The sequence below is a fragment of the Schistocerca piceifrons genome, chromosome 2 (assembly GCF_021461385.2).
Source record: "Schistocerca piceifrons isolate TAMUIC-IGC-003096 chromosome 2, iqSchPice1.1, whole genome shotgun sequence".
Classification (NCBI taxonomy): Eukaryota; Metazoa; Arthropoda; class Insecta; order Orthoptera; family Acrididae; genus Schistocerca; species Schistocerca piceifrons.
Genome location: NC_060139.1, coordinates 763,553,115 through 763,565,887, shown reverse-complemented (window position 1 = coordinate 763,565,887; position 12,773 = coordinate 763,553,115). Strand labels below are relative to the sequence as shown.

At 40.5% G+C, this 12,773-nt stretch overlaps 1 non-coding gene across 1 annotated transcript; it reads left to right on the top strand.

Annotated features, from left to right (window-relative positions):
- The first annotated feature begins 7,165 nt into the window (after positions 1–7,165).
- Positions 7,166–7,240, top strand: Trnas-cga. Its single transcript has one exon. It is a non-coding gene; the product is annotated as a tRNA-Ser (tRNA).
- The last annotated feature ends 5,533 nt before the right edge of the window (positions 7,241–12,773 follow it).

Below are 12,773 nucleotides of genomic sequence, written 5' to 3'. Positions count from 1 at the left end.
AATATTCAGGAACACACATTTTCAATAACTTGCCAGCAGCCATAAAAAGCTTAACAACCAATGAAATTCAGTTTAAGAGAAGCCTAAAGGATTTATTGGTGGCCAACTCCGTCTACTCCATTGATGAATTTCTCAGTAAAACCAACTGATTTGAGTGTGTATATAAGTACAATATAACTTCTGCACAGTTTCAGTGCAGTAATGTGTTCATTGTAAATATATGTGTGTGTGTGTGTGTAAGTACAATCTAACTTCTGCACCGTTTCAGTGCAGTAATGTGTTCATTGTAAATAAGTATTATAGTAGTTGTATTACACGTTAATTACCTCATAAATAAATAAAAACTTTTTATTTTAGATTCAGTGCATTAGTATTTGTAAAATGACTCTTTCATATAGTGTTCATTAAAAAATGACTATCATTCCGCTTGGGACCTGTGGAACGGTACATTAGCTTATTTGTTTTAGTTGTAAATATTTGTCATGTATTGTTGTTTTTCTCACATGTTCTACATCCTGGAGGACCTCCTCAATACGGATCAATTGGAATGAAAGTACATCTAATCAAATCTAATCTAATCTAGACGTATTCGGCATGAGAGTGCTTTATGAAGTGTGCTTTTCCTAAAAGAAAATAACATTCAGAAAAACCTTTTCTCTAACTTCATGCCAAACCCCTGTCGTTTGTGAAAGTGTAATTCAGCTTGCACTGCAGAACAGACAGCGCCGCTAGGAACCAGTTTGTGGATTCATCTGGCGGCTGAGGCCGCAGCCCCTCACTGGCAGCCGTGCGCAGCGGAACGCGCCGGCTCGCCGCAGCAAACGACCGCGCAGTGCCGCCTTTTGTGTTCAAAAGAGCAAGGAACATTCTGCAGCGCCGAGACCACAACACAGGCGCCTAATTGCCGAGCGAAACGAGGAAGGCGCGGCCATTGGAAACGCCGTGACCCCAGGCCGGGTTGACGTCCCGGCGCACTGGAGAGCGCGTATGACGTTTTCTGTGCCTGAAGTCGGTGAATATTAAACCGTGAACTCCCATTTAGTGATATCCTAAATCCAATCTGTCTATTTCGCCGATATCATGTAATGAATTAATCTCGTTGTGGTCATTTTCGGGTTTCCTGTCCTAGAGTTGCATGGTGCTATAACGTTTCTTGAGATATGTCTCATGTAAATGCTGATAAATCGAACCATATCATCATATGACAATATTAATTAAGCCAATCGACTCACAAAAGACTTTCAGAGGAACCATTAAGCTCGGACATATCCTCGACGTTCCCTACCTGCATCTGGAAATCATTCGCAGGAATTAAAACTGGTGCTGCTCTACTCGACACATCACAGCACCAGGTCAGTCTGAAATGCCTTTTGTAGTCTCTTTAAAATCTGTAGTCACGAAAACAAACATCACGTTAAAGGCAAAATTAAGTTCTTTGAAGCGTAGTGCTGTTTTAATTCATATTAATATCACCTCAAAACAGTTTTTCCTTTGAATATTGAACTTGTTAGCATGTATACTGACTTATAGCAGCTGTATTTGAGTGCATTACTAGTCCCACACCCCTGTCTGGTATCTTTTCAAAATAAAATAATTCAAATTTTTTATGAAATTTAACACCACTTTTGAGAATTGATGTGTAAAGCGTTTCACCTTAATGGGATTTCCGTGCTGATTTCAGAACTGTTTTAGATTCGTATGATTCAATATAATGAGTTATAGTTTACTAATATTAATTTTGCTGACTCATTTCTGTTTCAGTGGTATGTGTACAACACGATCTGTTGTTCTCCAGCGTCCGTTGAATAAATTTTACTTTCAAAACAATCGTTTAAGTAAATCCTTATGTTGCAAAGCAGCTTGTTTTGTTTGCATAGTTTTGGAATTAGCCAAATGAATACGTCGCCATTGAAATATCTTACCTTGTTATGCTCTTCCGTTGTTTTAGATCCTCAAATCACGGTACCTGAATATGGGGTGCTGAATTTAACTGGTTTTAACTTTAGAAATCCGAGTTTCTTACAGGAATCAACAATGATGTGCTCTTATTGTAAATATGTCTTACTCATATGAATAAATGGGTTGCATGTAAAATAAACCTAGATGTCTCAGTCCATTTTGCTTCGTTAATCGATTAACGATACAGAAATAATACCAGGGGAGGTGGCATCATTCGCCTGACACCCTGTTTTAGTACTAGCTAGGCATATTAAATTTTCTACTTCAATCTAATTTGCACTCTTCGGAGCAGAGTAGTGTACTTTGGTCTCCTTCTCCCTTCATTGTAACTTTGTCTTAATGTGTATCAATACACCAAAAACTATAAAAATAAACCTGATAATAAGTATCAGGCATTCAAGGATCACCACGTTGACCATTACATTTTTCCCTACTTTTACACGACGAAACCTCTGTATCATGCCACCAACTTGAATCAGACAATTTTCTACTGTATCTAAATCAGATAATCCAAATAAAGCTCTAAAATTCTTCCTATAAAATTGTATCACAGGTCGGCGAATGTATGTCAGTACATTGCCTCCCTATAATTCAGAACATTTGATCAAATCATAAAAATAGTTCAAATTTATATAAGGGACAGGTTCAATGTGTGTGTTACGACAGAATAAGGATTTGAACTGAGTCGTTCCACAGCTCACCAATAGAAGTCGTGTAAACGATCTAACTAATTTAGGGACGAACACTTCCCGGATGAAATTATGAACATCAGTGAATACTGCACCAATCACCTGAAGGCTCGGTCCAAAAATATTAAATACACATACAGCCTGGTAAATGCGATTTTTAGTTTTTAGTGTTTATGATATAACTATCGCATTCTATGGGAGATCTAGCAATAAGAGGCAGTACCCCATATGCCAACGTACCTGAAGTCTATGGAACAATGCTGACCTGAAGCAATATGCCGTTGTATATCACTATCCTTCCGGACACGTCAGCCACAATGGCCCTCAACTTCTCTTCCATAAGCCACGTGCCTTTCTCTTCAGTCTGCTAGTTAATGGACAGACCAGCTCAATCTGGTGAGCTTTGTGACGACCCCTGGCAGAATGACAAGAGAATTATCACAGTCACGTCCAATGCACTCTATTAAGTTCCGATTACATTGTCAGTCTTGTTGAGTTGACAGGCATTATTCAATGAGTCAGTGAATGGAAACGGCTTATCGCTGCACCTCTCCAGTTAGAAGTGAATGTCGAGATCATACGGTCAGCCTGAAACAATGGACAATAGCCAAATCTGATTTTCCATCCTTCATATCAGCTGGTACCTTTCCCATACATCCACCAACTTTTCTGACGGGATCTGCAGAATTGCATTTTTAATGTTTGTAACAACGCGAAGAAGTTCACCGGTGGTTTCCCAATGTAAACAGAAGTTTCGGTTTCGGAAATTCTCAAAATTATGCCTTGAATCTCGCGATGCACAAGTGCATGGAACAAATATAAGAAAGGAACATAACACCGATCAAAGTAAGTAATATATATATAAATGTTGTGACGTAAAAATTTATAATGTCAGCTGCCGACCCTTTAAACTGAATGTAGCTGTAGTGTTAATATTTGTTTCACACCCATAATATCCATATTGTCAGTGTTGCATTGACTATCATCACTCTGAACCAAAGTACGTCAAGACTGTTTCCGGATCGAGACTTGTTTCGTTATATTCATTTCAATGGTAGAGAAGTTTTTTTCTAAGCTGCTCGCCGTAGTTGAATAAGTTACTAACTGGAAAGACATAAACATTAGGCAGTGTATAAAACACAGAAGTAGGTATTATTTTACGACGAGTAGTTACATAATAGCAAAAATTTCTACTGTGTAATTTGTGTTTACTTCCTGAGATAGACTAGCAGTTCGTTAAGATATCTGGCCACTTTGGAAACATTATAGTCGTCGGCTTTTGCAACAAGAATTGCAGCAAATACATTACTTATAAGAAATAAAATAGACTACTGCAGGTAACACTTCTATTAATTTAATAAGAAAGACCTAGAATCAGTTAGAAAAGAAATACTGAAATAAAAAATGGAGCAAAGCAGACTGAATTTCCTACCCGTTGTTACAAAACGAGATGCTTTTGACAAATCATTATTGTTCCGTAGAACTGGAACGGTGTACTTTCATAGCTCACAAGTTACAACACAGAAAACATTAAATAAAAAAGGCCTTTGTCTACCGATGTGCAGTTACACGCCACTTTATTATAACAAATCGCATCTAAAATGAAGTGTTTTCGAAGTATACTAAATTTACTGATGTTTTGAGAAAGCTTATATTTATACCATTTACTCTATGGTAAAGCAAATCCACCAAATACGTAGTTTGACTCAATACAATATGGCGGCTCCTCAGTTCCGATTGTCAGGTAAAAATGATGTGACATCTCATTAGCAACGTTACTCTCCATGAGGAAAAAATCTGACATGTCGGACCCTAGCTTTCATGCTTCGTGGTATAGGAGAGCGAGGAAGTCCACTCTCTGACGTCACCAGCTCCTCCTCCACGTGCATTTTCAAAACCGTGAGAGGACGGCTTAGTGGTAAAATACTGTAACCTGTATTTTTACGCAAAGTAAGTGCAAAGTTACATTACAATTACTCAAGACAATTAGAGTCATCGTGGAACATACACATACACTTACACGCTTATATACGTGTGTAAGTACATGCAAGTACACGTAAATCTATTTTTATACACAAGGTGCAACAAAGGTATGCTCCCAAACTTTGAGAGGTTGAAGATTGTGTCTTCAGCAGAAATTGAGGCCAGGAAACATGTCCGGAAACGTCTTACAGCGAAAGAACAAAATGCCCAAGTTACAGTTCCGATGGGTTCGATCCAGGTCCGTCATAGTTGCAGCTAAGGCAATTTTTCGAAGGGATGTCGAAACGTCAGGCGTTTCCCTGTAATTTCGACGGTATGTAGTGTTGTTGGATAATATTATAGGGTATGGATTCCTCAACTTAATTTTTTGCTCTAGACTCCCTCTAGAATGGCTCAAATTTTGTCGCAATACGTTTGTTATACCCCGGATATTAATTACTTTATACTTTTTTTGTCCGTTTTAAAAACATGTTACATTACTGAGATTTTTATTCAAACAATTAATTTCTGCTTTGTAGTCTCGTGTCTAATTTTTTCAAACGATTTCTAATATTTAGGTAAGATTACTACAGAGACACGTGATACATTGCAGGATTATTTCAGTTCCTCTGCACCTGAATCAACCACTACATTGTTTTCTCGTATGGTTATCTCACGGAAAAACCTTAAAGGTAAAAAATAGTTAGGATCGTGCTCACAATACGACTTACCACCAACCGTTCTGACCACGAAACATTGGCAAGTGGAACAGGGGAGAGGGAAATGGCAGTGGCACACCAAGCATCCTCTGCCACTCACCAGACACGAAAGCGCTTTAATACTGAATCATCGAGTTCTTAACTACGCTGAAAATTAGAAATTGGAAATCAGTTTTTCCCCTACCAAATGTAATAAAGGATAAAGGTAATTATCATTTGGGTCTAAAGTTACTAACTCATCGGGAAATACGTTTAAAATCAGTTGAAAAATTTGTATCCAATAAAGAGACAAGAAACCGACCGAATGAAAACATTTTAAAATGCGTTCACTATCATTTTCTTATTATTAGTGTATAAACTTTACAAGGATACGCTTTTAACTTTAATCATATTCAGAGAACGGCAGTACATTGTAAATCGTCAAAAATACCCGTATGCTAGTAGTCCACGGTACTTTTGTACATAGTAATTTTTGAAGACCTACAGTGAATTAATGTCATATTAATACGATTCTGATGTTGATTCAATGTCCAAACTTTGGAAATGGCAACGTCTGTACGTTAAAAATGGCGATGAAGCATCACTAGAATGATTCACCATACGTCTTTGCTCACTTATGTACAATATGCGTCTGTAAAGATCGGTGAATGGTCTCGGAAAATAAAGGAAACAAGACTTACTAAAAAATACCTTCACTGGAGATAGAAAAATCACCATTAGGCATAGACACTTCCGACACCGGATGTAAAGATATCGGAAACTGTCAGCAAACGTTTCTTGCGAAATCACTCGATGCACGGCAGTCACACGTTGTTCAATGTTCGCATCATTACAGGAAATGTGGCAGGGTTCTACTGGTACTATACGGAGACGATGCAACAGTCAGTGGCATGATGTTCGTGGTCCTCCCCGCCTCCCTCGAGAGGAAATGCATGAAGCCCTCGCACGATTTTGTCAGTCGACTTCTTTTGGGAGGCGGGGAAGACGAACACCATTTCACTGACTGTCGCTTGGTCTCTGGATCGTACTGTTATCGCCACGTCTCGTAGCCTCTAATCACGCGAATATCCGACAGCGCGTGACTACGGTGTTTTCAGCGATTCCACAAGAAGCGTTTGCTGACAGTTTCCAACAGCTTTACAACCGGTGTCAAATGTGTGTTGTAGCTAATAATGATTATTTTACAGATCAGTAATAATGTATACTTTGCATCTCTTATTTTCTCTATTTTCTAAAAACATTCACCGAATTTTCAGACGCACTTCGTACTTTCGTTAGTGCGTCACATGTCCGTTGCAGCGTTTGGTTTCGCGGTTGGCACTAATCATAATGTTTTGGCCGGTCAATGTATGGTTATTCAATGAGAAAGCTAAATACCTAGGGTATGCGGTCGTGAGAAGTTTTGGTGATAGAGACGGTGTAACCAAATGTTAATTCAATCAGATTTCAATAGGATTTTTCCTGAAATATTTTTCAGTCTTACGTAATGTGCTGATACATCAGGTACCATTTTAATAGAAATAATAGAAATAATTCTAACTTAATTTGTAGTAGATGTAAATAGCAGCCGGCCGACGTGGCCGAGCGGTTCTAGGCGCTACAGTCTGAAACAGCGCGACCGCTACGGTCGTAGGTTCGAATCCTGCTTCGGGCATGGATGTGTGTGATGTCCTTACGTTAAGTTAGGTTTAAGTAGTTTTAAGTTCTAGGGGACTGATGACCTCAGAAGTTAAGTCCCATGGTGCTCAGAGCCATTTTTGTAAACAGCATCTAATCACGAAACTTCCTGGCGTATTAAAACTGTGTGCCGGACCGAGACTCGAACTCGGGACCTCGTGCTTGGGTAGCTCAGTTGGTAGAGCACTTGCCCGCGAAAGGCAAAGGTCCCGAGTTCGAGTCTCGGCCCGGTACAGTTTTAATCTGCCAGGAAGATTCATATCAGTGCACACTCCGCTGCAGAGTGAAAATCTCATTCTAGCATCAAATCATGTTTTTCTGCATAATTACTATTTCTATTCTATTCTATTCTATTCTATTCTATTCTATATACTATTTCTGCATAATTACTATTACGACGCTCAGGTGAACACTGTAACGAATTGACTAATTGGAACAGTCGCTCAATGTCACTGATGTCACAGTGAATGAGAGCAACCCCTCAAAATTAGCATGAGGTCCAGTTCTAAGATTCACTCCTTTTCTTGTACTTCCTGGTAAATTAAAAATGTGTGCCAGACGTACTTCAGCCTGGAACCTTCACCTTCCTGAAGCAAATATTATACGGACTGAGCTACTTTTTCATTACTTTTGTGGCCTCCCCTTTTAGCTCGCCTTAATCTCAAAAATGGTTAAAATGGCTCTGAGCACTATGGGACTCAACTGCTGAGGTCATAAGTGCTGTAGAACTTAGAACTACTTGAACCTAACTAACCTAAGGACATCACAAACATCCATGCCCGAGACAGGATTCGAACCTGCGACAGTAGCGGTCACGCGGTTCAAGACTGTAGCGCCTAGAACCGCGCGGCCATCCCGGCCGGCTGCCTTAACCTCTCTATGGTGTTCTGTATGCATTTGGTTTTTAAGGAGATTCTGTTCACACGATTATTTGTTACAATATTGTCGTTTCTTCATCATTTCGGAGTCAAAACAAGAAGTCTGCACTGATACTTTAGGTCTAAACTTATGAAGAAGATAAGATACTGATTGGAGCACCAATTATTTGTTTTCCAGAGGAGCATAATATTATAATTTCGAAATAGCTTTCCAAACACATCAATTTTCAACATTTCAGCACCATAAGTATTTAATGGAAACATAGTTTAGTTGATACTATCGCATACCATAAATCGAAGCTCGATAATAGGTACTTCATTTTAGCCTTTTCCTTCCAATCTTTAATTTTACAAGAAATTGAGTCAGTAATTCAGTAATTCATAAAAATTTTTCAGTCTTTGGCTTTACTCAAGAAAATCGACGTATATTAGTACACAACTTAGTTCATTCAGACTGACGTATAATACAGATTGCTCAATAAACGTTAATAAGTCACTCTGGTTTATATGCACTGCTTCCACACAGAAAAAGACTTGCTACAGACACCGCTGTTCAAAAGAACGTTGAGAAATTGCTCCAAATAATTACTTATACATGTATCATTTTGATTTTATATTTGTACTTGTTTTCATGTAAATTTTTGTGTGTACGTGTCTGTCTGTGTCTTACGTCGTCTGTCATACACAAAAGCAGATCTGAATCTAGCCGATTACAGGTTCAATAGAAACATTTGTCTTATGTTCAGCAAATTTAGTGTGACTGTAGAGAGCGTATAGATGAAGGTATGAAGAGTGATTGCTGTTGGAAGTTGTTGCAGGAACTCACTCTAGCAAATATCGAAGGTATTCAAAGTATCAAATCAATATTGCGAAGTAGCAGTAAATCGTGTTATTATATTATTATCATATTTTTATTTGTATTGTTTTGTTTTTTCGCTCGACAGTGACAGCGGTAGAAAATGCATTTAATTGTGATTCATTTGTATTTCAGTGTCGTTTAGGTGAACTATATACATATTGTTTAGCCCTAGTGTTATTTGGGCATACAGTAATGTCATTCACTTTCATAAATGCAATATTTATTCCCTATTTTAACCATATTAAAGTGTCTCCAGATGTATGTAAATTTGATAGAGAAGATGGCGTCCCCGCGATATGTCTAAATCGTTGGAAGCATTGTGTTGACCGGAAGAACAGGTTCTTGCATTATCCGCCCTTGCCACATATGTGTCCATAAATTCCTATTTTCCAGCCGCAACCTTTGTCGTGGAACTTCCTTCCTTTAGGCTCCCACTTTTGAACATTGTACTCTAAAAGATATGTTGCTTCGCAAATGCCTCATAAAATGGGCTGATCGAAGTATGTTGCTGAAAATCAGAACCATTGCACATTTATGTATGAGGGGACACAATTCAACAAATCCACCAAAAAATTTAGTCCGTATTAGGAACATAACAATGATACAAATTATGCCACAGCTCCTGCTGTATCTGATACACTTTTCTATAGTTGACTAATGAATCCTGAATTTACCATTTTGCCACCTCAGTGGCAACGCCTTAATTCTTACCAGCACGTAGTCTTAAACCATCACGCGTGTCTTAAGCTTTACAGGTTTTTCCTGAACATATTGCAAAATCCACTTCGCCATTACAATTCTTGGATAAATATCATATTTTCCATTTTAACAAAGTTCCCGTAGGCCAGAAAATTGTACTGAAAGGTGAGTATTTCTTTGTCATGGAAACATATCTTCCCCAAAAACCACTTGAGAGCTGGTTTCCCAGGATGGGGCAGGATAAGGTTACGTCTGTGGACTGGGCCGTAATCAGTTACTCTCGGTTGCACAACAAATACGTAAACTTTATTTAAGGGAAATAACAATTTTAAAACACTCTCTTAAAAACACAATTGACTGTATGACGGCTGATGGCCTTATCACCAGAAAAAATTCCACTAGTTTAGGACCGAAGGCCACCAACAATAACCACAAACAACAAACGGCTGAAGGCCTGAATTAGAAGTCAGAAGAACAAATCCAAATAGCACATATTAAGATAAGTACTTCGTTTTAAAACAAACTGTACCACAGCTGAAGGCCTTATTATAAAAGAAGTGAAATTATTACTCGGCTGAAGGCCACAAACAATTTCAAATAACAAACGGCTGAAGGCCTGAATTAGAAGTCAGGAAAATAATTTCTAAAGCACTTTTAAAATAAATTCCTTGCTTTTATAACACGTTTGCTTAAAAAAAAAAGCTTACTGTAACACGGCTGAAGGCCACACCAATAATAGTTAGAAAATTACGAATATCCTTTAAACAAACATCACAATCTAAGCAATCAGGACAAGCGGTTCACGGTAAGTGTTCCAAGGGTCGGCCTGGAAAGGTAACTCAAACATAAGGTAAGGTGAGACAGGCAGCAAAGATAGTTGAACTCACGTAACAGGATGGCAACTCAAAATAGGGGCAGCTTAAGTGCCGACCGACCGACTAACCAATCCGCCTAAAGTCCGATCACCGGTACAATTAAAATAACTGCTCATTCAAAACCACAAGATACAAACGCATCCGGCAAAACAATTCAACCAACAATTCACAGTACTAAAACCAGTCGCGGTGAAACAACACGGGCGAGTTATAAATCGGCACAAACATAGAGAAGCCAGAAGAGGTCGGAAGACCAAATGCACGTCGTCCGCTGCGACGACCGACAGAACGACCAACCAATGGTGGTCCTCACTCTAGTCAGGCAAGGGAAGGATCCCAGTATAAATCGTCTCCTGACAACTTTTTGCCATAAGGTGACTTCGACGGGCGGACACACACACACACACACACACACGAGTGAAAGTTGCACACTCGAATATCACGGTCCATTCAACTAAAACTCGCTGAATCCGGTCCTTGACGTGGTCGTGAACTCTCGCGACGACATCCTTCCGTCGGACAGAGCATGTGTGCGTCGCCAGGGGTCGGGCGAGTACTGGTTGTCCGGACCTCACTGCTGCTCCGTCCAAACTCCGCTCCCTGGACACACGATGGCCCGGAAATACTAGAGGCCGCTCCAAAGATAGTACCACAGTACGCGCTATCGATAAGCGCTAGTGCTGCCACTCACGGACAGACAGGGCGAGCCACCGTAGTGGCGCCAGCAAACACACTAAGAAACCTAGACGCTGCTATCGCTATTACAAGATGCCAAGCTATGAAAAGCATCAACGCGAGCCTAACGCGTCTCACCGCTTACTAACGTTTTTAATCTTGGTGTTTCATATCCAGATACACAAATTGGGTGGTATTACATCTTGCTGCTGGCTCCATTTGGTGATCGATGCATATTTTTGAAAGTAGGAGCGCTTTAAGATAATGGCACTTGTTCCAGTAACATTGAGGTAATGCACTGCAACTGTCCACAAACCACCGCACATCCTCACATCTTGGCTGCCACAGACAGACTGCTGTTATCCAGACACATCTCACGATCTGCTTTCAAACCTCTACTTCCAACAGTACTCTTCTTCTATTTTACAAGCTACACACCCGTTCCCCTGTGTATAACGCAGCCCATTACGTAAATAAGTCCCTAAGCTGCGACTTCACAATTCTCTGTTACATTGTTTCTTCAGGGAATGCTAGTATTACTGCAAGGCATGCAAAGGAGCTTCTGTGTGGTTTGAAGGCCAGGAGATGAGTACAGGCCGAAGTAAAGCTGGGGGGGGGGGGGGGGGGGGGCAGGTCGCTTGTGGGCAGCTCGGATGATAATGAATTTTTTCTCAAGAGGAAATGGTCTGCTGTCCGAGTCCCAATTCGCCACACAGTTTCATTCTACGTGGAAATTTCGTAACTGGATAGCTCGACGCTAAGAACATTGCCAGGGAAAGGAAAAGGTACATTCCGTTTCTAATCCAGCACACACATTCATCTACACCTACAAAAAATGGTTCAAATGGCTCTGAGCACTACAGGACTTAATTTCTGAGGACATCGGCCCCCTAGAACTTGGAACTACTTAAACCTAACTAACCTAAGGACATCACACACATCCATGCCCGAGGCAGGATTCGAACCTGCGACCGTAGCGGTCTCGCGGTTCCAAACTGTAGCGCATAGAACCGCTCGGCCAGCCCGGCCGGCTCTACATCTACATCATTCTCCGCAAGCCACCTAATGGTGTGTGACGGTGGGTACTTTCGGTACCACTGTCTAATCCCTCCAACTCTGTTCCACTCGCGAACAATGCGTGGGAAGAATGATTGTCGGTAAGCCTCTGTATTGGCTCTAATTTATCGAATTTTTTCCTCGTGCTCGATACGCGAGATGTATGTGGGGTGAAGTAATATGTTGTCCGACTCTTCCTGATAAGTGCTGTACCGAAATTTCAGTAGTAAATCTCTCCGTGGTGCACAACGCCTCTCTTGTAACGTCTGCCAGTGGAGTTTGTTTAGCATATCCGTAACGCTCTCTCGCCATCTAAACGATCCCGTGACGAATCGCGCCGCTCGTCGTTGGATCGTCTCTATCAGTCCTACCTGATAGGGATCCCAGGTAGATGAACAATACTCAGCCGGCCGGTGTGGTCGAGCGGTTCTAGGCGCTTCAGTCCGGAACCGCGCTGCTGCTACGGTCGCAGATTCGAAACCTGCCTCGGGCATGGATGTGTGTGATGTCCTTAGGTTAGTTAGGTTTTAGTAGTTCTAAGTCCTAGGGGACTGATGACCTCAGCTGTTAAGTCCCACAGTGCTCAGAACCATTTGAACCATTTTTTGAACAATACTCAGGAACCTGGTGAACAAGCGCCTTATAAGCCACTTCTTTCGTGAATGAGTTACATTTCCTTAAGATATTTCCGATGAATCTGAGTCTGGTGTCTGCTTTTTCCACTA